This window comes from Trachypithecus francoisi, unplaced genomic scaffold (genome assembly GCF_009764315.1).
Source record: "Trachypithecus francoisi isolate TF-2019V2 unplaced genomic scaffold, Tfra_2.0 Lachesis_group20, whole genome shotgun sequence".
NCBI lineage: Eukaryota > Metazoa > Chordata > Mammalia > Primates > Cercopithecidae > Trachypithecus > Trachypithecus francoisi.
In genome coordinates this window covers 30311549-30338802 of record NW_022681466.1, presented here as the reverse complement: position 1 = coordinate 30338802, position 27254 = coordinate 30311549, and the positions used below count along the sequence as shown (strand labels likewise).

General features: G+C 40.9%; 1 non-coding gene and 1 pseudogene across 1 annotated transcript; one reads left to right on the top strand and one right to left on the bottom strand.

Annotated features, from left to right (window-relative positions):
- The first annotated feature begins 20694 nt into the window (after nt 1–20694).
- LOC117067988 lies at nt 20695–26036 on the top strand (annotated as a pseudogene).
- On the bottom strand, nt 25081–25191 carry LOC117068169. The gene has a single exon (XR_004431018.1). It is a non-coding gene; the product is annotated as a U6 spliceosomal RNA (small nuclear RNA).
- Nucleotides 26037–27254: the final 1218 nt, after the last annotated feature.

Sequence of the window (27254 nt, the reverse complement as noted above, 5' to 3'; positions counted from 1 at the left end):
CTATGTTTTCATTGTTTAGAGAAGATAAATTATTTTCAGACTTCCAGAAAACATTTGGATTACACAAACTAAAATATTTTAAAATAAAGAAAAAATTATGAAACAATAGTTAAAAGAACAAAAGAATGGAGTGTTAAGATTATGTAAAGCATTTACTATAAAAATTAGTAGTAGTTATATATGAAGAATTAAACACAAGCTCTAAGTCAGTAAAATGTCCATATTAATAAGGGAAAAAATGAAATACCCACAGCATAAATGACAAATGACGTATTTTACTTAAAATACGTGGAGAAATCTCAACTCTCTACATTTACTGGAGATGTAAATCAAATTTGTAAAAAGCTATCACTAATTTGCAGTCAGAACTTTCAAAATTGATGCATGGAGCAGTGAAATGACAGTTTCATAGTCCTAATAATATGTCACAATAAATAGTTTAATGTGGCTGTTGTACAGAGGGCAGAGTGGCGGAAATGGGACTAATACTTTCTGGTTTTCCTCTCTTCGTAAGTTTCCTGGTTGACATCTTACTACATCATCATGTAGGTTGAACTGGATTGTGAATACCCTTAGACGCCATTGGAAGGGGTTTAGATTTCACTTTCTAAGGCAATGAGAGTTCATTCAGAGATTGTGAACTGGAAGAATATCACGGTCAAAACTGTGTGGCTGGTGAATAGAGACAAATCTGGTGTCTGGGGTTATATTATCGAGATTCAATAAATGCTAATTCTATACTTATTTATTGAGTGCCTAATATGTGCAAAACTTCATGCTGAGGAATAAGCCTAAAGAAAATAGATGAAGTCCCAATCCTCATGAATCTTCTTGTCCAGTGGGGTCATTACTGTAGTCCATAGAAAAGATTAATTAAATCAGATGAGAAACCCAAGAATCAAATAATACTTGGCCTAACCGTAGTGCCAGTGATTATTTTGTGCAATCCTCTCACACTTACAGAAAATAAAGATGCAGCTAAGAAAGAATCACAGTTCTAACTTGAGTTTAGTGGCTGCATATTTGGATATGGGCTATAATTTCAGATAATCTCAGATTTGGGAATCTGTGATTCAGAAATTTAAGCATGAACCTTAAAGAAAGTATTCCTATGAATTATAGTTGCTCAGTGGTATTTATCTTATCAGAATTTCTCATCAGTGAGGAATAATACGCAAGATGCAACAAAGAGCAGTTTCAAAAAGGCACCCAATGGTGCTATCTTTTTACCTTAAAATTACCTAACGATAAAGGCTGGGCATGGTGGCTCACACCTGTAATCCCAGCACTTTGGGAGGCCGAGGCAGGTGGATCACTTGAGGCCAGGAGTTCAAAACCAGCCTGGCCAACATGGTGAAATCCTGTATCTACTAAAAAATACAAAAATTGGCCAGGTGTGGCCAATTACTGGTGTGCACCTGTAATTCCAGCTATTTGGGAGGCTGAGGCAGAAGAATCACTTGAACCCGGAGGCAGAGGTTGCAGTGAGCCGAGATTGTACCACTGCACTTCAGCCTGGGCAACAGAGCAAGACTCTGTCTCAAAAAGAGAGAGAGAGAGAGAGAGATAAATGTAGATATGGATATAACTAGAATTTTTATTTGCTTGGTAACATGATGATTGTAGAAGGCTATGCACAGAGAGGCTGTGTCAGCCAGGAAGCTAAGAGAGAAAATACAGAAAGAGCATTGGAACATCAATAATATGTAGCACTGTAACAAACTGTCAACTGCACACACGTGAGTATCAGCAAAAGTATATCCTGAGGTCTGAAAGTTCCATGTGAATTTTAAATTCTGTTTTCACTTCAATGATAATACATCACTGAACTTAATCTAAAAACATTCTGCCTGTTCTAGATGACCACTTGATAACAGAGTTTTCCCATACAATTTCGGGGCCCTTGCATTTGTGATGCTAATTGCATTAGTACTAAGTAAAGTCCAAATGACCCCACAGAGCACTTTTTAATTGAAGGTTTACAGTTGTGCAGAGAAAGGAATTGAAAGAACTGAAACACTACATAGAAGAACATCACATAGATATCTTAAATGCAAAACTCCTGTCAGTAGTCTGTTAAGGTTGTTAGTGGATGCTATGATACCCACTTCTGAGTATAAGTAAGAGTAATAGATTCACATGAAGAAATGTCATTCAGCTTTTTGGGCTGTAACACCTATAATAATTACTAAAAGCAATTAAAGGTTGAGTGCAGTGGCTCACGCCTATGATCCCAACACTTTGGGAGGTCAAGGCAGACCAATTGCTTGAGGTCAGGAGTTTGATACGAGCCTGGTCAACATGGCAAAGCCCCATCTCTACTAAAATTACAAAAATTAGCAGGGTATGATGGCACATGCCTGTAATCCCAGCTACATTAAGAGGCTGAGGCAGGAGAATTGCTTGAACCCAGGAGGCAGAGGTTATGGTGAGCCAAGATTGCATCACTGTGCTCCAGCCTGGGTGATAGAGTGAGACTCTGTCTCAAACAAACAAGAAATTATAAATATTTATTTTTATATTTAACCCAGTTAGAAGTTTCTCCTGGATATATATAATATGTGTATATAAATTATGTATACATATAAATTATATATATAAAATAAACCAGGAACACACACACACACATATATATAGTTATATAATTACACATACATATAATTTCTTTACTTCAATAGCTTTTGGGCTACAAGTGGTTTTTGTCACGTGGATGAATTGCATAGTGGTGAAGTCAGATTTTAGTGCACTGGTCACCAAGTAGTATACATTGTACCCAATATGTTATTTTTTTACCCCTCACCCCCTCTCACCCGCCCCACTTCTGAGTATCCAACGTCCATTATACCTCTCTGTATGCCTTTATGTTCCCATAGCTTAGCTCCCACTTAGAAGTCAGAATATATGATATTTGGTTTTCGAGTTCTGAGTTACTTCACTTAGAATGATAGCCTCTAACTCCATCCAAGTTACTGCAAAACACATTATTTTGTTCATTTTTTCTGGCTGAGTAGTATTCCATGGTGTATATATAACACATTTTCATTATCCACTTATCAATGGTCACTTAGATTGATTCCTTAATTTTGAATTGTGCTGCCATAAATATATACATGCAGCTGTCTTTTCAATATCACTACTTCTTTTCCTTTGGGTAGATACCCAGTAGTAGGATTGCTGGTTTGAATGGTAGATTTACTTTTAGTTATTTGAGCACTCTCCATAATGTTTTTCATAGAGGGCTGTACTAATGACAGCGCCTGCAGTCCATCTGGAGCAGCCGCTGCCATTACGCTGGCTGCAATAGCGAAGCTCAGCCAGGGCTGCACACTCCATGAAGCTAGCAACAAGTGGGAACCCCAACACTTCTGAGCTGATGGGGAGGGAATTCCCCAGGTGCAGCCACAACAGCCCAAGTCGTGGCTGCAGACTCAGGCCTCCCACTCCACAGAGCAGGAAGGGGCCCCACCCCTTTGGGCATAGCTGCAGCCGCCCAACCCAGGCTGCACAGCCAGGCATCTCTGCACTCTCAGGGGCATGGGAAGGGCTCCCGTAAGAGGAGGAGAATCTCTTGAACCCGGAGGCGGAGGTTGCGGTGAGCCGAGATTGCACCATTGCACTCCAGCCTGGGCAACAAAGGTGAAATTTCGTCTCAAAAAAAAAAAAAAAAATTGAAGTAGGGACTATTATTATTCCTATTTTACAGATGATGAAACTGAAGTCTTCAAGGAGATTGTATAATTTGACTATGTTTACACAGCTACCACATAGAAAATCTGGGATGCTATGCAGTCTGATTAACAGCTTTCATTTTCAACCACATGTGATACTGTGATTACTGCTATGAAAGAAATAATGTTAATTTCTTGGAGTTACAGTTCAGGGAACTGTAACAGTGGGCCCTGACACAGTATGGTGTGGGGAGAGGGTCCAAGAAGGCTTTTCCTGAGGAAATGAGGTTTCAGCAGAGAAATGAAGGGGAAAAAAGGAGTTAACTAGGCAAGTGGAAGTTGGCAGAGCTTTGTATGTAGAGGAAACAGCATGCAGGGCAGGCCCGGGTTGGAAAGCAGCATGATACTCTTGAAGAAGTGAAAGTTCATTTCATGGGCTGTTGTTCACTTTATGGTGGCAAGGCTGGAAGTGATGATGCCTGTGTGTGTCATGGGGAGAGAAATGAACTGATGTGGGTCAGTGCATTTCTGCTCTGACTATACCCAGGGGACCATCACTACAGCGGTGGCCTTATTTTTTCTATTAAGTCTCTTTCAGTGTGAGTTCAAGATCACTAGCATATTATCCCTTTCTCAGTCCTGTGTCTGCCTTCTCATTAGTCTTTGGATGAAGATGAAACTCCTTAAAATCCCTCCAAGTGCTGTGTGGGCTGGCGGCTTCTGGTTCTCTGCTGTCCTTTTAACCCTGCTTCCTCCTGCTCTCTGTGCTCCCAGCTTCTCACTACGCTGATTTTTTTTCCGTCTTTTATGCTCCTTCTGTCTCCTTTTGTCTGAGTGATTGTCCTTTCCCTCTTTGCTTGTTCAGGTATTCAAAAATTATTTTCTAGCACCTGCAATGTGTTGGGCACTGTTGTAGGCACTGGAGTTACAACTAAAATTCAAGACATGCATGGAGGAGTTGGGTTGGGAAGGGCAGACAGAAAAAAAAGAGGCAGTAAACAAGAAGAAATTATCATGCAGATAATTAAAGTCAAAAGATCTGATGGAGAGAAACTAGGCGTAGGTTGGACGGGTGGTTAGGAAAGACCTTTCTAAAGATGTAATATTTAAGCTTGAGATCTGGATAACAAAAGGCGATAGACAGGCAAAAGTAACAAGGAAAAATATGTCAGAAAGAGAGAACTACAAGCTCAAAGGCCATAAGCTGGGAATAAGCATGGAATGTTTGAAGAACTGAAAGAAGGATTGTGTGACCAGAGTAGAGTTAGGGGTGGGGCTCGGGGTGGGAGTGGAAATAGTAACAGTTGAGTCAGAAGATACGAATGTCGGATGTCATAGGGCTGTGTGAGTCAGTGGGAGGAGTTTAGATTTTATTCCGGTTACCACTGGAGGGATTTCAGAAGAGTGACAGGATGGGATTTACCTTTTAGATGAGATTTACCTTTTGGCTGCAGGGTGGAGAATGAAGTCTTGATGGAAAGACTGAAATAGTTCACAAGAGAGAGGGGATATTGATGTCTTGGCCCTGGGTAGTGGTGGGAAAGTGGTGGATTTTGCATACTATAAGGGAAGAGAAGGCAGTGTTAACTGATCAACTGCTTTGGGGTAGGGGGAGTGAGGGAAAGAGAAAAATTGGAAAGAATTCCTAAACCTTTGTTTCGATCAATTAGAGGGATGGTGGTGCCACTTACTAAAACAGAAAAGCTATGAGAAGAGTTGATGTTTGGTGTGAGCAGGGCTGAGAATTCTGCTTTGGACATGCCTGTGATGGATCCAAGTGAACTGTCAGTTCTGAACTTTTGAGGAGAGGAAGGACTAAATGTGTACGTGTGAGAGAAATCGGCACATACATGGTGCTCAAAGACATGGAGAGATGTGTGGATAGGGAAGAAAAGAGGGCCCATCTGGTTCACTGCTGCTCAACATTCCCCAGTGTCTCCCCCTCTGGTGTCTCCTTCCTCACTGCTTACATAAATCCCTGTTGTAAACACTCGTAACCATCGTGTACCCTCCTTCACAGTTCTTGACACAGTTGAAATCTGCATGTATTTGTGCAATCGGTAATGCAGTGATAATGTGACTAGGTGATAGATCCTTAAGTGTAGAGACTCTGTCTGCTTTTGTTCATCATGTGAAGAAAGATTACCCAAAACTTAGAAATAAGGAAAAAAGGATGACTGCGTGTTCTTTCCATGTCATAGAGCATTGGGTAATAAGCCTGTCCATGGGTCAATTGGTTTTGATTTGACGTACTTTTTACCTTAATAAAGGACCAGACTCTGTGAAGTTAGGGCTGAACTTGTAGGAAACTGATAACATATAAATGACTTTTGTCTAGTAGAGAGAGTTATTACCCCCAAAGTTACGGTTTTACTATACTGTAGAAATTGACTGTTTTTTAAATCCAATTTAGAAATCTTATTCCAGCATTTTTCTGGTTAAACTGCCTTTCTTCTTTTCTCTCTCCTTTTCTACATATACATACATATTCATATGTGTATGTATATCATATATTTATTTTTATACTGTATCTTTCTTTGAATCGGCTTATCTTGATGAATCCCTCATAAATGACTCAAATACAACTTTGACATGTGCGCACTATGTTTTTCATGAGAATTATGTTTTTTTGGGTTTTTTTTTTTTTTTTTTTGAGACAGAGTCTCGCTCTGTCACCCAGGCTGTGCAGTGGCGCGATCTCAACTCACTGCAAGCTCCGCCTCCCGGGTTCACGCCATTTTCCTGCCTCAGCCTCCCCAGTAACTGGGACTAAAGGCGCCGGTCACCACGCCCGGCTAATTTTTTGTATTTTTAATAGAGACAGGGTTTCACCAAGAACTATGTTTTTAACATTTTGAAAATTGTACAAAAAATTGTACACTGACAGGCATTCACATGGTCTCCCAGCACTTTACACAGTAAAGCCCCTGATACAGTCTATACTCAATACGTATTTGCTAAATGAAAGAATAAACTGGCCTAGGACCTAATGAATATAACTAAGATTTATGAGGCTAACTCTTATCTCTGCTAAGTGTTTGGAAAAATATATGGTAATCAGGCTCTGAGAAAGGGCCCACGCAGGTCACCCTTCAAGTACCTCTGCAATGTCTAACTCATCCGAGAGTGATTATCCTTGTCAAGGCAACAGTCTTCGGGGGCACTGCTTAGCTTAGCAACAGAATCTTCAATATAATTTTTTTATAATACCTATTGCAAACAAGTGACCTGGGTGTGGATTTGATCTGGGACTCCTTAAAGACCACAAAATTATTAACTAACAATGACTTAAACCACAATATGGGAGAAACAACATTCCCTTTACTAAGTTGTTAACCTAAACATAAATCTATGCATATGATATAAAAGAAATATATAGTGTTCCAGTATTAAATTTCATTTCCTCCTTATTAAGAAATTAGTGAATTCTTATTCAGGTGTAGCTCAGGGCAAAATCTCTGTCTTGGTATGTCCTAGAGTCTCTTTTTTTCTCCCCTCTTTCCTTTTCCCTCTCATCTCTCTCACCTTGTTCATGTTGTGAATATTCTCCCCTCTTTCCTTTTCCCTCTCATCTCTCTCACCTTGTTCATGTTTTGAATAGTCCATTGATCCCATTCTTTGTTTTAATTATTGATCCATATATTACTTGTCTTAATATATATGTATCCATATATTACTTATTGTCTTAATACATGGATCCACTTATCACTATTACTTTTTTCTTTTTCTGAGACTGAGTCTCACTCTGTTGCCCAGGCTGGAGCACGATCTCGGCTCACTGCAACCTCCACCTCCCGGGTTCAAGCAATTCTCTGCCTCAGCCTCCTGAGTAGCTGGGATTACAAGCGCCCACCACCACACCTGGCTGAGATTTTTAGTATTTTTAGTAGAGACGGGTTTCACCATCCTGGTCAGGCTGATCTTGAACTCCTGACCTTGTGATCCACCCGCCTCAGCCTCCCAAAGTGCTGGGATTATAAGCGTGAGCCACCGCACCTGGCCACTATTACTTTATTCTATCAGTGGCTTTATACAAAATGCAGAAAATTATTTATCTATGTGCAGCTGCTAAAAGTACTGAATTTAAGTGTATCAACATCATTTCTGTAGTTTCAACTACTATGCTCTTGCTAAAAGTCTGAAATTCTAGAGGAAGAGTTCACCTTCAAAGCACTCAGCAGAACACAAGCTGTAGCTGTTGCTTCTCTCTCTCTCTCTCTCTTTTTAAACAACTGGAAGAACTACCTCCTCTCATTTTCTTTTTGTATTTACTACTTCTACTTGTCATTCGTAAATCACTTCAGAAACAACGTGTCCTAGTGTTGCCTCTCTGCTAAACCTCCTCCTCCTCTTGCCCTTCTCTGTTCTGTACTGTAGAACAAGAGGTTGTTGGTTACCTCCATGGCTTTTATTGAGAGAGAGAGTGACATTCAGGATGAGTTCAGCTTGAAAATCCATCTCTCACTGCTTAAAGATGTAAACTCTTACAGAAAATTCACTTTCTATACCTTCTAGTGATAGCAGTTCAGGGACTTGCTATTTAATCATCTATGCCCATGTGGGATGCCCTTAGTCATGGTCATTCATTTAATTGTGTGGGAGCCTTCTGCATTTATTTCAGCATGTTTGGCTGTTTTACCAGCTCATTCACCTCTGTGCATCTGAAGCAGTATGTCATATATTTCTGGCTGATACAGCATAAGGGCATGGACAAGAGGATAGTTGCCTAGAGAGGAAGAATTAATAAATTGGGTTGTAAATGAAGATGGTATAAGAAGGAATGTTGGTGCAGAAGAATGAGGAGCATTTTAAAAAAATATAGTCTAGGCAAAGATGCAAGGACAACATGTCTTTATTCTTCATGGTTTAACAAATATGGATTGACCACTTCCTACATGTTTGGCATCTGTTCAAGGTAATGGGCAATAAAGATCAATAATGTACCATTCTAGGCAAATTCATAGGGAAAGAAAGTAGATTAGAGACTACCAAAGTATTGGGGAAGAGGGGAAGAGGGAATTATTGCTTAATGATTACAGAGTTTTTGTTTGGGGTCATGAAAAAGTTTGGAAATAAACAGCGAAGGTGGTTGCACAACATTTTAAATGGAATTAATGTCACAGAATTGTATACTTAAAATGAACAAATGACAAATTTTATTATATAGAATCACAATTTATACAGAGTAATAATGCTATATGCACAAAACCACTGAATTATCCAAATGAGTGATTTATAGGATATGTGAATTATGCCTCAGTTAAAGTTGTAAAAAATTAAGACACTATTTTTGCTTTACAAGAGTTCAAGTCTAATGGAGAAAATCAATCTATACACAAATTATAGGTATTACTAAAGGACAAGGTATCAAAAATTGATGGTTAAGAGAACATATATGAGTCACATTGTTCCAGTTTAATCCCTTCTCTATGTCACTAACCCTATAACCTTGAACAATTCACTTACTATCTTTGAGCCTCACCTTGCTTACCAAAAAATGGGTCCAATATTAGTGTATACTTCATAGAGCTATTGTTATAATTCAGTGACGTAATTTGTGTATGTACATGAAACATAGTAGAAATGTAGTATATTTTAGATAAAATGTTAATAAATGCAGTTATAGTGAATATGCATTTCAAAGCTAAAAGTATTGCATAGATAGACTCATACATGTTATGCATATGCACTATGCATTTGAAGGGGAGAGCTTCGAAATGATTATTGGTTCAAATGACAGTCATCAGTATGTGGTGCCAGTCATTATATCATTGATGAGTAATTTTGATATAGAAAAATTAAAATAATATTCTCATCATTTCTCAAAATTCAGTAACAAATAGTCTCCTATAAAGAGGGGAAAAAAGTTTCACAGACACTAGTGTAAATCACTAGTGTTGATTTACAGTATTTTATTTTTATCATAAGATTTCTTAAATATCTACAAATATAAAACAAGCATAAGCTCTTTATACTTATACAACAATATAACATACTTGAATTTATATAAAATCAATATGTCAAACTCTACTTATCTGATAAAGTTCAAATCAGAGGCATTAATTTAATGTGATGGGTAATATTGTTTCGCTGATATTAAACTACTAATCTTAAAGTTAAGAGTGGAAAAGTAAATGTTGTGTTTTATATTTTAGTTGTGGCATTGGTTCTCTTGTATTTGAGCATGATGGGCCATAGGATTAATCACCATTACATCATTCACCAACTTTCTGTTTCAAAAATATACTAGCTTTTCTCTTCTGGACATTGGCCTAGGCAAAGAATTTATGACTAAGACCTCAAAAGCAAATGCAACAAAATCAAAAGTAAATAAATGGGACCTAATTAAACTAAAAAGCTGCTGCCCAGCAAAAGGAATAATCAAAAGAGTAAACAGACAACTCGTGGAGAGGGAGAAAATACTTACAAACTATGTATCTGACAAAGGTCTAATATCCAGCATCTACAAGGAACTCAAACAAACCAGCAAGAAAAATAATAATAATAATCCCATCAAAAAGTGGGCAAATGGCATGAATAGACACTTCTCAAAAGAAGATACATACAAATGACAAACAAACATGAAAAAAATGCTCATCAGGGAAATGCAAATTAAAACCACAATGTGCCACCACCTTATCCCAGCCAGAACAGCCATTATTAAAAAGTCAAAAACCAAGAGATCTTGGCATGGATATGGTGAAAAGGGAATGCTTACGCACTGCTGGTGGGAATGTAAATTACTATTATGAGGTCTTTGGGGTGTCACTTTTCTGGCTAGAAACCTGTGGCCAGCGACGCCTTTGCCCGAGTTTTACTCAGGGCTGCTGGGCTTCTTCCTCTGTTTTGGCCTGGCAGGCTGCACTCAGCTCATGCTACCAGCCTGGATCCCACGCCTCCAAGGGAGACTGAGAGTCAGGCATGGAGCAGCGAGGGGTGTGTAAGCGAGCGTGGGGTCCAGTCACTGTATAGTCAGACATGCCTGCTGCTGCCACAGGGAGGGCAGCTCCAGGTGCCAGCATGGGCACAGGCTCTCTGTGATGCTGTGGCTGGACCTGGCACACCACAAGCAGCTTCCCCAGCTGGCACCGGGGAATGCAGTGGTGCCTGGAAGCTTGGAGATGCCAGGAACTGCAGGGCCCCAAAGAGGGAGTCAATGCCCTGACTTAGGGAGCTCCCAGGTCTGGGATCCCTGAAGGGCTGCAGCTCTTCTCTCCTTCTCTTCACCCACAACGTGGTGAGTAAGGGGCAGGTTTCAGCCATGTTTGTGTTCCTTTAGCCTCGCCATTTGGTGGGTCCTGAGTTCTTGTCCGGCAACCAGGAAAAATGAGGTATGCAAACATGTGGAAGGTGAGCAAGACGAAGAGAAGCTTTACTGAGCAATAGAATAGCTCAGAGAAGACCCACAGTGGGCAGCTCCTCTCTGTAGTCAGGGTGTCCTGACAAGAGTTCAGCTCCTAGCAGAGACAGTAGCTCCTCTCTGCAGGCAGTTCATCTCAACAAGTGTTCAGTGTTTTCGTATTTTTAGTAGAGACTGGGTTTCTCCCTGTTGGTCAGGCTGGTCTCGAACTCCTAACCTCAGATGATCCACCCGCCTCAGCCTCCCAAAGTGCTGGGATTACAGGCATGAGCCACCACACCTGGCTACCCAGCTATTTCAACTTTAAGAATATTAAATAACACACGCAAAATGCTTAGCACAACCCCTAGCATGCAGTTATGTGTTCAGTAAATGTTAGCTACCATCGTCATTATATTATGATTTGTAATGATATATTTATCCATTTGACTCAGTAATGATGCCTCTCACTTCCACCAGACTGGAGTCTCCACTAGGGAAGGAACAAAGAGGGCTTACTCCAGCAGGGTAGAGTGCCTGGCTCAAGTAAGAGCTCAATTAATATTAGTTGAATGAACAGATTTACAGTCTCTTCTTGAATGCAAAACTAATTGCCATGTAATATTCCTTTGCTGGACTGTATCTAGCAACACTGGAGTCTGGCATTGCAAGATGCATACTGCAGTTGTGACTTAAGATTATGATTGTCTAAGTCTGTTCCGGCTGCTATAAAATTACAAGAAATTTAGAAGGCCGGGTACGGTGGCTCACGCCTGTAATCCCAGCACTTTGAGAGATTGAACCAGGAGGATTGCTTGAAGCCAAGAGTTGGAGACCAGCCTAGGCAACAAACAAGATGTCATGTCTACAAAAAATGTTTGAAAAATTAGCCAGATGTGGTGGTATGCACCAGGAGCATAGTATGCACCAGCTTACTCAGGAGGCTGAGGAGGGAGGATTGCTTGAGTTCCAGAGTTTGGAGGCTGCGGTGAGCTATAATAACACCACTGCATTCCAGCCTGGGTGACAGAGAGAGGTCCTATCTATAAAAAATAATAAGTAAATAAAGAAAATTTAGAAAATATTTCTAACAAGCATTACTATGAAAGAAGATTTGGTGCTGGAATAGATGTATTCATTCAAATTAATTTTATTGAGTATCTAATATGTTCAGTATGCCTAGGAAGAATACTAGGCACTGGGGATGCAGCAAGAAATCAAACGTATCAAAACCCCTAACCTAACAGAGTTTTAATTCTAGTGGATAAGACTCTTGTATAATTGTTTTTAAGTGTCACATACATAGATTTCTTTGTACTCCCGCTTTTCCTTTTAATTTGCAGTCATCTGAACATCTTTGTAAGTCTAAATGAAGCCCTTTGTAAATCAATCTACGTGTCCTTCTTCTCCTGTTAGCCCGCAGGTCAAGCCTTCAGTTCTTTCCACAGCCCCCACAGCACGCAGCTCATTACTTAGCGCCCTCGGCACTCACATGCAATCTGAACTCAAACAATATGCTGCGCGGGCTCCATGACAAAATAAAAAGAGAGCTCATGTTCCACCAAGTTGGATCTAGGACTAGGAAATCTAGAGGCCATTTGGATCAAGTGAGGAAACCCTGTGGAGGAACCAGTCTCCAGGAAACATGGGAAATTTACATTACTACCCCTTCTTATTCTTTTTTTTTTTTTTTTTTTTTTGAGACAGGGTCTCAGTCTGTCTCTCAGGCTTAAGTGCAGTGGCACAATCATGATCACCGCAGCCTCAACCTCCCAGGTTCAGGTGATCCTCTGACCTCAGCCTCCCAAGTAACTGGGACTACACATGTGTGTCACCACCTCCAGCCCCTTCTTATTCTTTTAACCTCCTCAGCAGGGCTCTCATTGAAGTGACAGATGTCCATCTTTGCCTTTGCATAGCTGTCTCTGCTTTGGAATTGCCCCTAGTTTTGCTCTTAGGGACTGACGAGGACTCTGGGTGAGAACAAAGCCCTATTTTTTCAGGTCCATGGATCTTTCAGCTTGAAGTCAAGGTCTCACTTTCTTCTTACAGACCTGCCCCTTCCCCTTTCCAGCTGGCAAAGAAGCAGGCTGCTCCCGCCAGGTTTCAGAAACTATGGTCATTTGATGGTGCAAGAAGTCAGACTGTTTTGTTACAAGTGGCAGAAAGCTCTGGGGATCCTGCCTAGGGGGAGCTCGGCCAAAACATTGGGTTAGGAGGGAGTGGGAGGGGTAATCCGTTTGGTCCCATGGCAAATCCCACCACTGACTCCTTTGAACAAGGGCTATGGAATGAGGCCCTCTCCCAGCGAGCTGTATGAAATTGGAGACTCCACTTACCTTCTGCTTGTTAAAATTAGACAAGCCCTCCACACAGCAAGAGAATAAGTGGCAAGCGTGTGGACAGCTCTTTCTGAGCTGGATGATTTAGGGAAGCAGCTGTGGGGGACACAGGAGGGGGGATTTGGAAGAAGGACCCACTGGGCTGAGGGAGGACTGTTCACCCCCTATTTGTAAGGCTGGTAAGAGCAATATTGGTTGGGAGGTGGAAAGAGGAGAGTTTGCTGTTTCCAAGGCTTTGAGCTCTTTGCCATGGAGTCAGTGGGGAACCTTTGAAGACAGGTTCCCCCACCCCATTTCCCACTGGGGGCCTGGGAGGGACTTAAGTTAATACAATGATCTGGGAACAGCCAAAATCCAGTTGCTATTTGGCTCTGCACTTCCAGGGAAATGTGAGCTGTCTGTTTCTCATTACTTTGCTCTTATCACATCAGGCTGTTCTTGTGGGGAAGCAGTTTTATTTCCAAGAAACCTGTTTTGATTCTCCTCCCTTGAAGTCCTGCAGGCTCTTGCCTCCTCCCTCTTCCCTACCCCTCCCTCATCATCTCACCCCTTACTTCATCTGCTAGTGACCCAATTTCTTCCCCCATCTAGGAACTAAGCTACTACCTGCCCCCCGCTAACACTAGACCTAGAAAATAAAAAGATTAAAGTTTGGTCAGTGACCGTGGCAGATGGCAAAATATAACTCCTCTTCCTTTGTGTTTCTAGGTTATTACTTTCTTGTTTACGGTGTTAAAGGGACTGTGAACCTCAGCCCATTTTGTGGTCATAAATCAGCAACTTGGAGAAAGTACCTGGTATGTTTGCAGGTGGGAGACTTCTTGTAAAAAAACACCTGGTGGCCCACAGTCTGAAAGGCAGGACAAAGCAAATCCTGTGGATAAGTCCAGCCACCATGCTCCAACACCATCTCCTTCGGGACACGAATGGGTATGGACAGTTAAGTCCTCTATTGTTGCACATGCTCCATGAGGACCTGGGGATGTTCTCAGCCAGCAAGGACCAGCTGGATGGCTGCTTCTTGCTCAAGCATCCCTCAGTGAGACCTCAGGGAACCCCAAGTGCCTCTCTCCAAGTCCTGGTCACACACATTTGCCTTTACTCTTCCTTCTTTCTGTCTCCCTCACATTTTATCTATCCCTGCCTTTCTTCTATCCCCACCTTGTAAAAAAAAAAAAGAAAGAAAAAAGAAAAAGAATGAATAAGATCTACTATCTGATAGCACAATAGGGTGACTATAGTCAATAATAACAACTGTACCTTTTAAAATAAAGAGTGTAATTGGATTGTTTGTAACTCAAAGGATAAATGCTTGAGGGGATGGATACCCCATTCTCCATGGTGTGCTTTTTTCACATTGCATGCTTGCATCAAAACATCTCATGTACCCCATAAATATATACACCTACTATGTATCCACAAATTTTTTTAAATGAAAATATCTTCCCTATCTTTTCCTAGAGCTTCACTCATGACTGTCATTGAAGGGTTTACAGAGTCCCACGTCACCCAGGGTCCACTGAGATCTCCATGCTCTTCAGCTTTAGGGAAGATCACCTCAATTCCACTCACGCTTATGCCCTGCCCTGTGAAGATCCAAAGTCCTCCTCAAGTTGTCTGTGAATTCTTCAAGAGGTAGATCCTTTTGGTCTACTCTGACTCTCAACTACTGTTTCCACTAAGCTACCCAACCGTGTAGGTCATTGATTCTGTGTCTGCTATGCTATTTCTTTCTGCGCCAGAATCACCAAGGATAAGAACCTGGCACCTCCCTCAGTTTAAAAAACAACTCTTACCAGGCCCATGTATGTGAGTAGATGAAGAGGTTCACATTAGAGAATCTCACACAACTTCAATTGCATATAGATATATCCCTTTTTGTGAAATGGTCCAACCACACTTGCAGATTTTTCATAGACTCCATGGCCCCAGGAGCCCCAGCTTCACCCACTTCTCTGTCCACTCTTCTTCCTTCCATCTCTCTTCTTCACCAGTTCATCTGCAGAAAAGCCTTTGTAATGACAAAAGGACCATCCATTTTAACGGGTCTATCTTCCTTACAAGGCTGTTGTAAATTTTAATTTTTTAAATTATTAATTGACAAATTATAGTTGTATACATTTATTGGGTACAATTTTACTTTAATTATTATTATTATTATTTTTTTAGACAAAATCTCACTCTGTCACCCAGGCTGGAGTGCAGTGGTATGATCCCAGCTCACTGCAACTTCCGCCTCCCGAGTTCAAGCAATTCTCCTGACTCAGCCTCCCGAGTAGCTGGGATTACAGGCGTTCACCACCACGCACAGCTAATTTTGTATTTTTAGTAGAGATTGGGTTTCACCACATTGGCCACGCTGGTCTTGAACTCCTGACCTCTGGTAATCTGCCCACCTCAGCCTTCCAAAGTGCTGGGATTACAGGCATAAGTCACCGTACCTGGCCTTTTTTACTTTAATTTTTAATTATAAAATATTTCAGGCATTTAGAAAACTACACTGGTATATTTTAAGATTTAACAGATTTAAATAAGATATAATGGATGCTAAAATGCTGCTTTTTTTGCTTCAGGTGTCTCTCTCTTCCCCACCCCCACTACCTCTCCTCCTGTAAAATGAAATGCTTTTCACACAGCTAAAGCCTGGAACCGATCCCTTTCCTTCCCTCCCACCCCCTTTAGGATTAACCAGTATCCAAAAGTTGTTGCATCATTCTCATGCATGTTTTTGTACTTTCATTATATATGAATGTTTCCATAAACAACACACAGTATTGTTTGGGGTATTTTTAAATATTTGCTTGAATGGTGTATCGTAGTCGATGCTGAGAATGAGCTTTATGAGCAAGAACAACATTATCTTATTCTACTTTCTATTTCTTACAATCTCAGTCAGTGGCCCAACATCTTGTAGGTACCCAATAAATATCTTCTGAATAAATTGCATTACAAAATAGCCTCCAAATCATCAATAATAATAAAGCATGCCAAGTTAAGTAGTGACCCAAGATACGTGGTCATTTATACACTTTTTAACTTTTGGCCTAAGAAATTTCAATAACTATGAATAACTGTTCCAACATAGGTACATTCTTCCTGAGATTAAACAGGAGCTTTATAAATGCCTCACTAAGGAGCCTTCTATCACCAAGGCACAATGTGTCTCCCTTTACATGACCCTAATTCAAGGAGATCCCCCGAGACTGAAGTTCTTAGCCCATGTCCTCCTATTCCCTAAACTGCTGACTTCATGGATGAGTACAGCCTCTCCTCTTCTCCTACCCCGAGTTCATCCCCTCAAATGCCAGGAAGACTACTTAATGCTACTATCTCTGGAGCAGCCAAGGACACCAGCAGTCATTCAGTAATGGGTAGGGCTCACATCCCTATGGCATTATTTATTCATCCAGACTGTGAAGAAGCAGAATCCTTCAGACTCTTGGCTGCAACTCCCTGTGAGACAGAAACCTCACTCAAGGCAATGGGGCTGGGAGCTGCTCTAACCTCTCACTACTCTGACCTTCAGTAGAGAAAACATATAATTTATCTTCTAAACTGTTATAACTTGGGAGTAAAGATGGTGCCATTAATAATTATGCCAGGTTAATAGACATAAAGACCCCTTTTGGCAAACCAGGATGTATGATCATCCTAAATCAGCAATCCTGTGTAAAGCCAAGCACAGTATCCCTTCTTATAAGGTGCCTCAAGTGATATACTATCCAGAGCCTCAGGAAAAATTCCCTCAGTCCCTTTTCCAGGATACATCTAATGATGGATGAGTCCATTCTCTTACAGCAGCATGTGAAGACCTAATCTTAATATTGTTAAGTATGGGGAGAAGAGACGGCTTTTTAGCAAAGAGTAATTAAACTCACTTTCAATTTCTTTTTTCTTTCTCCACTAGGATGAAATTAGAGCCTAGTCTTTCCACCTAGTCCTCTGAAAGTTTGCAGAGAAATGACAACATACATCAGATGTGTATAAATCAGAGGAGAAAAAAAAATAAGACCAATGGATCAAAACTGTGGCTCTGAAGCAGAGTTTATTCGGCATCAACAGTAATGTTTACTGGGTGACCATATGGTTTTAGGAATAAGAGTTTTAGCATTAGATAAATTTGTGTTTGAGTTTCAGCTTCACCAGTATCTTCATAAGACAGACAAGTTACTTCTCTAAATAACTTGTTTAACTAGACTGCGAGAGTGGTATTATTCCCACCCCCCTTTTACAGATAAACTGATAACTCAGTTTACAGATAGACCTATCTGTAAAATGAGGGTGGGAATAAGATCAATCTCACAGTCTAGTTAGAAATTTTTCAGTGAGATAATAAATTTAAAGCCCCAAGGACAGTGCCTGGCACATTTTAGGTGCTGGGCAAATATTAGCTATAATGATTACTCATACTATTTAAATCTGCATTGTATTTTTTTTTTTCAGCATTTTCTCTACTTCCACACATATTATCTCTGTCCCATCAAACTGGCCATTTAACTTTTCCAAAAACTGCCTTGCACTTGCCACCTCTTCATTTTTGTTCCTGCCCTGCCTCTTACCTGGAACACTTGCCTCTTTCCTCTCTATTCTTATCCTTTTGGTTCAGTATAGCCCCATCTTATCCCTTTTTCACAGCCTACTTCAACTGCCACATCCTCCATGCAGTCTTCTGAAAGGTGAATTCTCCATCCCTGATTTCGTTGTTTTCTTATCACTTTCCACCATGCATTATAGGAGATTAGTACTTTTCTAGTACCCTGTGAATTTGGCAAGGACATATATACTATGTCTGATTAAGATTTCTCTTCCCCATAGTGTTTATCATATTACCTTGAAAAATGTGCTCAAGGAATATCTCCTGACCATAGTAGAGCTTAGAACATAGCAGTTAACAGCTGGAGTCAGACAGACCTGAGGCTCAATCATAACTTCTTTTTTTTGAAACAGAGTCTCGCTCTGTCGCCCAGGCTGGAGTGCAACGGCTCGATCTCGGCTCACTGCAACTTCCACCTCCTGGGTTCAAGTGATACTCCTGCCTCAGCCTCCTGAGTACCTGAAATTACAGGAGTGCACCACCACATCAGGCTAATTTTTTGTATCTTTAGTAGAGATGGGATTTCACTATGTTAGCCAGGCTGGTCTTGAACTCCCAACCTCGTGATCCACCCTCCTTGGCATCCCTAAGTGCCAATCATAACTCCTAATTGCATAATGTAAAGCAAATATTTAACCTCTTCAAATCTTGATGCTCCCCTCTACAAAGTGGGCACACGGCTACACAAGTAGGGTTGAGTACCCTGGGTTTACACTTGAGCAACCAGTGAACATTCAGGAGATCATAGCCTTCTGCTGCATTTATTAGCTTAGTCACTGTTATCATGAAGTTTCATTATCGTCAGTAATACTCTTTCAGAATGATGCACACCTATTCCCAAAGTGCTTTTAGATCTTTTATTTTATTGTTCAAGTCAGTTCCAACAAATGCCAGAGACTTGCGTAACAAAGACCTCTCCTACATCTTTCACTCAGGACCAAATCTGACATCTCACAAGCTCCCCATTACAACTGCAGAATTCATGTGTTTTCATGTTTTTCACCATGAGCACTATGACCATTAATCTCACCCATTATGTCAGTTGTTCAACTCAAGAACACATAGAGATTTTCTCTTATCTGTCACAATACATACAAAAACTGAAGCCTGATCTTGGCCATTCACAAATATCTCCCTTCTGGATCCACATTATGAATCATTTCTTTTGCGACCAATTGGTTCATTTCTTCGCCCCTCACTGCTGGTTCCCATGCATAACTTACTCTACCTTATGCTGGTTCCCATGCATAACTTACTCTACCTCGTAACTTATTCCTACCTCTGAGCTGTGTAACAGGCCATCCATCCACCTTTACCACTCAAATTTAACAGTGTGCTGTAGTGATTGAGAATGGGCTCTAGAGCTTAACAGAACCAGATTCCACTACTGGCTGCATCGTTGACAGACTGGAAATGTTGGACAATGCACTTACCCTTTCTGAGCTTTAATTTTCTCCTCTGTCAAATGTAACTGGGTAAGAGTGACTTCAGACTTCACGTGACGTCGGTGCCAGGCGAACATGGTGGCGGGCACTGGACCCTTGCTTTGGCTGGGGACGGAAACACTGGAGGTGCCTGCCCCTGGCGCTCTTTGCCTTGAACCCGCAGCGCCGGTGTGAGCGGCTGCGGAAGAACCATGCTGTGCAGGCCGCCTCAGTGGTGGTACGGCAGGGAGGCACCTACACCGGGGTCCTCTTTCCCCAGGAGTCCTTCTTTCACTGGGTGTTCGGTGTCACCGAGCCAGGCTGCTACGGCGTCATCGACACTGGGAAGTCGGCCCTGTTTGTGCCCAGGCTTCCTGCCAGCCATGTCACCTGGATGGGAAAGAGCCATTCCTAGGAGCACTTCAAGGAGAAGTATGCCGTGGACGATGTCCAGGACGCAGATGAGATTGTCAGTGTCCTGACGTCACAGAAGCCCTCTGTCCTCCTCACTTTACTTGGCGCCAACACGGACAGCAGCAGCGTCTGCAGGGAGGCCTCCTTCGAGGGCATCAGCAAGTTCAAAGTCAACAACACCATTCTTCACCCAGAGATCGTTGAGTGTCAAGTGTTTAAGACGGACATGGAGCTGGAGGTTCTGTTCTACACCAATAAAATCTCCAGCGAGGCCCACCGTGAGGTAATAATGAAGGCTGTAAAAGTGGAAAGGAAAGAATATGATTTGGAAAGGAAATTTAAATATCCAAAATAATAGAAAGTATAATGAACTCGAAGTCCCCATCAGGTTTTTGTGTTAGTTTTGTTTGCTAGAGCATTTTAAAGCCAAACTCCAGATATCATGTCATGGCACCTGTAAATACTTCCGTAGGTATTTCAGTTGATGAGAACTTTTTTTATTTTTCCGTAACCACCATGCCAATATCACATCCTTTATCACAAATGAACCGTAACTCCTTAATGTCATGGATATCTAGTTCATATTGATCTTAAACTCTTCTTAGCATTGATTTGTTCAAGTCGGGATCCACACAGAGTCCATACATTGCACTTGGCTGCTGTTGGAAGCAGGATGTTGTGAAGCTGAGCTCCGGGGAGATCACCCCTGTCTACAAACTGCTCGACCTTCCCTCCACCCCTATCCCAAGACCCCAGATTGGCCTTGCTGCCGCCTCCTGTGTGGACCAGGGTGGCTCTTGGAGAGATGAGCTCGAAGCCAGAGGCCACAGCCCAGTGCGCCAGGAAGCTGTCAGCCAGGAGCAGCCACCGGCATGAGTGCGCCTGAAAGCTGAGTGGCACGGGGTCAGCGTGTATGCCTGCTGTGCTCATGTTGTGCACCTGCCGTGCACGCTCACCTGCAGCTCTGGCCACAGGACATATAGAGGGGAAACAGTGCTGGCCGGGGAAGCCATCTGATCTGTGGGCCCCTGAGAGCTTAGAGCAGGGGGGTGGGAATGAGGACTGAGATAGCAAAAACGAGAGATAAAGTCTGTTTCTGAGGGGACCGAGTGGGGAGAGAGGGGTCACGCCCTCTGAAGATGGTGGGAAGATGGGTGTCTGGGAAAAGTGTCACATCACAGCGTGTCCCTGGCCAGATTTGAGGAGGGCGCCCCCTATTGCCGGTGCCCAGGTTGAACGAAGCCCCTGGGACATCTGCAGCCAGAGAGACGTACTAACACTTCTGCCTCCTCGAGCTCCTTTTCCAGGGCAGGATCACTCTGGGATGCAGTTTTGTCGTGGTCCTTGTCCTGGAGAGCCTGGAGGCACCTTCTTGGGGACCACGTCTCATTTATCTGCACGCTGTCTGACCCACCGTGGGTGTCAGGAAACATGTGGGTGGGTGCGATAGATGGATGGGAAAAAAGAAGAAAAGGTTTTAAGCTATTTTTCTGCCATCTTTTGTGCCACTGGGGACTTGAGAATTCTTCTCTGAACTAGCTGGGGAATAAAAATCTCTTCTAAAACTAGAAAAAAAGAAAAAAGAGCGACTTCTGGTGACTTCTGATAATCTGGCAAGCTTAGCTAATGTGGAAAGACTGTCCCTCCATGTGATAAACATAGAAACAGTGGAGAAAATACAACAAAAAGAAAAAATTAAATATGCAACCAAACTCATGAATAATAAAAGAAGCCAGGCACAGTGGCTCACATCTGTAATCCTAGCACTTTGGGAGGCTGAGGCAGTCAGATGGCTTGAACCTATGAGTTTGAGACCAGCCCTGCTCGACATGGTCAGACCCCATCTTTACAAAAAATATTTTTTAAAAAATTAGTCAGGTATGGTGGTATGTGTGTGTGCAGTCCCAACTACTTGTGAGGCAGAGGTAGGAGGATCACCTGAGCCTGGGGAGGTCAAGGTTGCAGTGAGCCATGATCACACCACTGCACTCCAGCCTGAGCAACAGAGTGAGACCTTGTCTCAAAAATAACAGTAATAACAATAATAAAAGAAAATTCTCGGATGGGCGCGGTGGCTCAAGCCTGTAATCCCAGCACGTTGGGAGGCTGGGACGGGTGGATCACGAGGTCAGGAGATCAAGACCATCCTGGCTAACATGGTGAAATCCCGTCTCTACTAAAAAATACCAAAAACTAGCCAGGCGAGGTGGCGGGTGCCTATAGTCCCAGCTACTCGGGAGGCTGAGGCAGGAGAATGGCGTGAACCCAGGAGGCGGAGCTTGCAGTGAGCTGAGATCCAGCCACTGCACTCCAGCCTGGGTGACAGAGCGAGACTCCATCTCAAAAAAAAAGAAAAAAGAAAAAAAAGAAAACTCTCAGGTCCCAGGAATAGAGCAGGAAATCAAAGTCAGGGTAGGGAACAGCAGACAAAGCCTAAGAACTTTGGATCAGAACTTTGGATCACAAGGATCAGAAACTGGCAAAAACCGTAGGGACAGGAGGCATTCCTATACTTCAGGTTCCTACATGACAAGGTGCTGAACTTGAATCCCTACTAAAAGCTAGTGATGACAAATGCCATCAGACCATAAAATTGGACTCGAAATACTCCTCTATTGGCCGGGATACATAGTAAGAAAGCTACCCATCAGGTATCATGGCTAAAAGTTTAGACTCATAAGAAATCATTGGCCTTAAATTGACACACTCCAACTGGTGGGACACTTGAAGCCAAGAAATTATCACAAAAACAAGATCCAGAATTGGTAAAAAATCCACTGAGATTTAGAAGAAGCAAACTCAAATCATCCTATAAAGAAGAAGGTATATCTCAAGTCATGGAGACTCAACTTTTGCTAAGAATGAGTTTACTACAGAAAATAATTTTGAACCACGTGAGTTAATAAACCACATAAAAGAAAGTCAGAAGATGCAACAAATAGTAGGAATTTGCAATAGAAAATGGCAAATAAATCAGTATAAAAATGTTAAATAAATGTTTTTATATTTAAAGAGAGAAGAAGCATAAACACAATGCATTATTAAAACATTTTAAATTATTGTTTTAATTTTTTTAAGAATTAAAAACATTTTTTTAACCAAATAGAAATATTGATAATGAACACATAGTCACTGAAATAAGTACACACAAACCTTCATATTTAATGGTTGGGCCAAAAACAGATTATTCATAGCTGAGGAAATAATTAATGATTTAGAAAATGGAGCTGATAAAGATGTTAGAATGCATTATATGTGGCAATAAAATGGAAAATACAAAAGTTAAGGCCTGCATGGTGGCTCATGCCTGTAATCCTATCACTTTGGGAGGCCAAGGCAGGAGGATTGCTTGAGTTCAGGAGGTTGAGAGCAGCCTGAGCAACATAACAAGATCCCATCTCTACAACAAAATTTTAAAAATTAGCCAGGCATGATGACACGTGCCTATAGTCCCAGCTACTCAGGAGACTGAGGTGGGAGGATCTCTTGAGCCTGGATACCAAGGCTGCAGTGAGTTGTGATCATGCCACTACACTCCAACCTGGATGATGGAGCAAGACCTTATCGAAGAAAGAAAGAAAGAAAGAGAAAAAAGAGCTAAGAGAACTGAAGTAGAGAGAGAGAGACAGGCCCAAATGAGTCTAAAAGAAATTGTAGGAGAACACAGAATGTGAGGGGAAAAGCAATATTGAAATAGAAATCGAATAATAACTTTTTCAGAACTTAAGAATGACTTAAATTCTCACATTAAAAGATTATTCCTAGCACTGAAAAGAACAACAAAATTCTCCTACATATACTATAGGGAAGTAACAAAATATGAAATGCAAACAGAAAATATCCATATCACCTAGAGAAAGGAGATTACTCAAAAAGAATGACCATTACATCAAAAAGTCTCCCCATTCGTTATCACAGATACCAGAAAACAATGGAACAATTTCTGCAAAGAGCTAAGGAAAAATATTTGGCCATCTCTATTTCTACACTCAACTAAATTCTCATGAAAAAAAATGAGGGCAAAGTAAATATATCTTCAGGGGAAAAAAAAAAAAAACTGAGTTTCTAAGTCCTCACTTAAACTGCTTCTAAAGAATATAGTTCAGCTAAAAGAACCCAAAACCCAGATGTAAAGAGGTGAAGTAAAGAAGCAAGGAAAAGAAAAAAATTGGCAAACATGAGTAAAGTTAAGTATTGGTATTTAAAAAATAATATTGACCAATGTTGGTGGAGGTGATGAAAAACAGTTCAAACTAAGGAACCAAAACTTGGAAATAAAGATGGAATGAAGCTAAGAATCTTTTACTGTTTAAAAAGAGATTAAAGACATTGATTTATATGTCTTTGCAATGTATATATGTTAAAGTGTAAGGCAACTACTAAAAGAATAGAAATAGAATGTAAAATTTCTACAGAGAAGCAAAAAATGAAATAAGTAAAATGCGATTAATCATACAGATGGCAGAAACGGAGGAAGAAAAAAAGGGAAGGGGAGAAGGCAAAGAAATAGAAAACACAAGGTAAAATGATTTTTTAAAGCAGCACAAATATACCTCAACAAATGTTAATAAACATAACTTTCCTCTGAAAAGACAAACTATTAGATTGTACTGCTTTCTATCCCATAGATGCTGTTTACAAAGGACATGCCTGAAAGTAAGGACACAGAAAGATTTAAAATGAAGGGATTAAAACATTGTATATCACATAAATATTATTCCAAAGGTTTTCTTCATGGCATTAACAGGCTAGTTCTAAAATTCACATAGAAGAATAAGGGAACAAGAAGAAACATGAATATTGTGAAGATAAATAAGGAGAAGGATTTGCCTGACTAAGTATCAAGACTTATTTTAAATCACAATAGTTAAAACACTGTCATATTGGCATGGCAATAGACAAATGAACCAATATCCAAAATACACACATATGGAGATTTGGCAGTGTCACTAATCAGTGGGAAAAGGAAAGACTAGTCAGTCAATGGTGTGGGACACTTGGCTATCCATTTGGAAGTTAATAAAAGTGGGTACATCCTTGTATCAAGCCATATGCAAAAAAAAAATGAATTCTATATAAATTAAAAACATTAATCTGAAAAGCAAACTTTCTAAACATTTAGAAAAGATTCTAAATTAGGGGAAAATATCTTCATGACATTGGGAGAGGAAGTCATAAAAAATCAAAACACATAAAGAAAAAGTTTTTGAACAGAATATGCCTAAAAATATTAAAATAAAGAAAAGGTTTGATATATTTGACTAATGACAAAAAGAAAATGTTAGAATGACAAAATAAAACATAGAGATAACACTTCATGAATTTGCGTGTCATCCTTGCACAGACAGGAGCCATGCTAATCTTCTCTGTATCGTTCTAATTTTAGTATATGTGCTGCCAAAGCGAGCGCAAAACATAAAATTAACACAGGAGTGAGAGACCAGAAAAAGATATTTGCAATGTGTATGACAATTAATAGGTTAGTATCCAAACTATGTAAATAACCAAGACATTCGTTTGAGTGCAGAGTCTCAATTCACAAGGAAGGAATATGAAGCAGTCTACCTAACACCCAATAAGGGAGCAGTTGGTAAGGTATATAAGAAGGATGCAAAACTGGTAATGGAGTATCTCGCCATTTGTGATGAATGTTACATTACAGAAATTGAGATGCTATTGAATGAGAAAGGGGAATTTACAATTGAAACTGAAGGGAAAACATTTCAGTTAACAAAAGATGTGGCCAAACATGATGAGATTCCAGAAAACACTCTATGTGGAAGAAGTTATTCTGAATGTAACTGAACCCTCCTTCAGCCTGGGCAGGATCATGAACATATATTCCATGTAAGAGAAGGAGATGAACAGAGAACATTCCTCAGTTTCCCTGCTGTAGTCACGCTATTCAAATGTTATGCCCTCTCACTGAGCCAAAACCAGGAGTTCATGCCATTTGTCAAGGAATCACTGGAAGCCCTGACCAGGCACAGGTTGTCTCACAAAGTAGATGATTCCTCTGGGTCAACTGGAAGATGCTATGTCAGGACTGATGAGATTGGTGTGGCTTTCAGTGTCACCATTGACTTTAACACAATGAACAAGGCCCCCCACACTGCAACTCTGAGAGACTGAGATGCAATATGGCAGATAACAGCAGAGGTCTCTGAGCTGCCTAGTGTAGTCCGAGATCTGACCAGTGGCAGCATCATATGGGCCAGTATGGAGACCAGGTATCCTCTCTTTGAAGAGCGATGATACAGGAGGCAGAAAGAAATTATTTAGGCAGATTTAGGTAGAAAGAAATTATTTAGGCAGATAGTGAGGGCAAACGAGTCCTCAGCAGAGCTTCCCTTCAAACAATAAGCAGCCCAAAAAATCACTTCTTTTCCAACAAAGAGCAGCCTGAAAAATCAAGCTGCAAATATAGATAAGCAAACTGGAAGCTTGCACAGGGGAATGCCAGCAGCTGTACCAATAGGAAAGGCCTACGTGGGGGACAGGCACGTGCACCATGGAAGCTCCATCTTCCCTTTTTTGTTAACACGTGTACAGTAAGAAAGAAATGGGCAATATGGCACAGCTCAGACAGAGAACCCACTTGCATAATAAAGATTGAGGTGGGGGTGGCCAGAGATTCGTGCCCTATGCAAATAGCACACCTGGTCCTAACCGGATTTTTGCACCCTATGTAAATCAGACACCACCTCCCTGTCAGCTCATCTATAAAACCCTCTACATTTTGCTGTGGACCAGAAACTTATTTTTTCAGGATCCCTCTCTGTAGCAGAGAGCTATTCTCTTTCTTTTCCCAATTAAATTTCCGCTCTTAACCTCACTCATTGTGTGTCCGCATCCTTGATCTCCGTGGCTGTGAGACAACAAACCTCAAGTATTACCCTAGACAATGAGGCCACTTCAACAAGAGACTGGTAAAAAAAGAGACAATCAAGGAATAACGACAATTTTTGGTGATGTACATTAATTAAATAAATAATGCTTATCATATCCACTTTATAAAAGAGAACAGCATTGTGATTATTCCCGGTAACTGTATTCTATCTTCAGTGGGTGTCAGATTTTTATCCCCACAATTAAAATTGAAGGAATTCTGAAAGAAAAAAAAAAATCTTAACCTTGGGAATTAATATTTCAACATACGAATCTGGAGGGGAGACAAAAACGTTCTATCTATTACAGGGTCTAAAAGCACAATTGCCCACTTAATCTCTAATTGATGGAGTAATGTTAATATTTAATATGCAGTTTACTTGTTAAATGTAGTTCCAAGCACTTTGCATGTTTGAATCATGGCACTCTTGTATACTGGATTCTTTCCTTAAGCTCATACAAACACCTTCTAGCATCTCTCATTAAAAACAATAGCACACCCCTTTTGAACTCTCATAACCCTACAGATGCTGCTCCATTTCTCTGTACTTTTTCATTTAAGAGTTTTCTACAAACGTTATGTCC